Source organism: Brassica oleracea, chromosome C6 (assembly GCF_000695525.1).
Source record: "Brassica oleracea var. oleracea cultivar TO1000 chromosome C6, BOL, whole genome shotgun sequence".
Taxonomy (NCBI): Eukaryota; Viridiplantae; Streptophyta; class Magnoliopsida; order Brassicales; family Brassicaceae; genus Brassica; species Brassica oleracea.
This window is the reverse complement of record NC_027753.1, coordinates 20,197,136-20,198,481: the sequence shown is the minus strand read 5'-3', so window position 1 is coordinate 20,198,481 and position 1,346 is coordinate 20,197,136.

Here is a 1,346-nt window from a genome sequence, read left to right as displayed (position 1 = left end):
CAAATATACCATAAAATCCATGCAAACTGATGATCATCCATCTTTGGCCGGACTCTCCAAAAAAGATGATCCATATTAGCAAACAATGAAGTGATAGGAAAGATATTAGGAGCTGACGGAATCTTGGATAATGCCCACACTTGGCGTGCCGGTGGACATTCAAAAAATACATGGTTAATTGATTCTTCAGGTTCTCCGCATCGAGCACAATATATATCTCCCTGTATCCCTCTTGCCTTTAGATTTTTCATTACCGATATACATCCTGAGAGAAGTTGCCATAAAAAATGCCTTATTTTTGGGGGACACCGAACTTTCCAACAGAAAGCTTTAAGTATATCCACTGTAGGGCCATAAAAAGCTGGCGGTTTTTCCCTATCAGGATAGATCCGTTCCACTTGATAGCCTGATTAGACTGAATATTTTCTAGTATTAGTAAAATGCCATCCATTCCTATCCTCAAACTGATTCCTACTTAAAGGAATACTTTCAATTATTTTCGCATCCGTAGGATCCACTAGAGTCCTAATTACCTGTAAATTCCATGAGCGAGATTCCGAATTTATGAAGGAATCCACTGTAAGGTCCGGATAATAGTTGGGAAAATTTTTGGTTGCTGGTCTCGGGCGAGTGGCTGGGATCCAAGGATCATTCCATACAGAGATAGACGAACCTGTTCCCACCCTTTTAATTAGTCCTTTACAAACCAGAGATCTAGCAGAAATAATACTCCTCCAGCCATATGACGGAGAAGAAGAACGAATCGGTTCCAGGGGTGAAGCATTCCTGTAATACCGTCCTTTGAAGACTCTTGAGAAAAGAGTATTTGGCTTTTCTATCAGCCTCCATAGTTGCTTTCCAAGCATTGCCGTATTAAAATCCATAAGATCCTTGAAACCTAACCCACCATTATCTTTGGTTTCACATAATTTATCCCATGATTTCCAATGCATACCTTTAGAACTTCCTCCTGGGCTCCACCAAAACTGAGCAACTGCACTTGTTAATTTTTTAACGGTAGTCTTCGGTAACCGATAAACAGACATAACATGATTGGGCAGGGCCGTAACCACCGATTTAATAATTACCTCTTTTCCTTCTTTAGTAAAAAGTCGGAATGTCAATCCATTAACCCTATTATTCAAACGTTCCTGAACAAAACCAAATACCTGTATCTTAGACTCTCCAAGACTTTCTGGCAACCCTAAATAGGATCCCATGCCTCCTATATTTTGGATTCCCAGAACATCCCTCAACTCTTGACGATTTGGTTCTTCAATCTTATGCCCAAATTGAATTGAGGATTTCTGGAAATTAATTTGTTGCCCTGAGACAGCCTCATATTC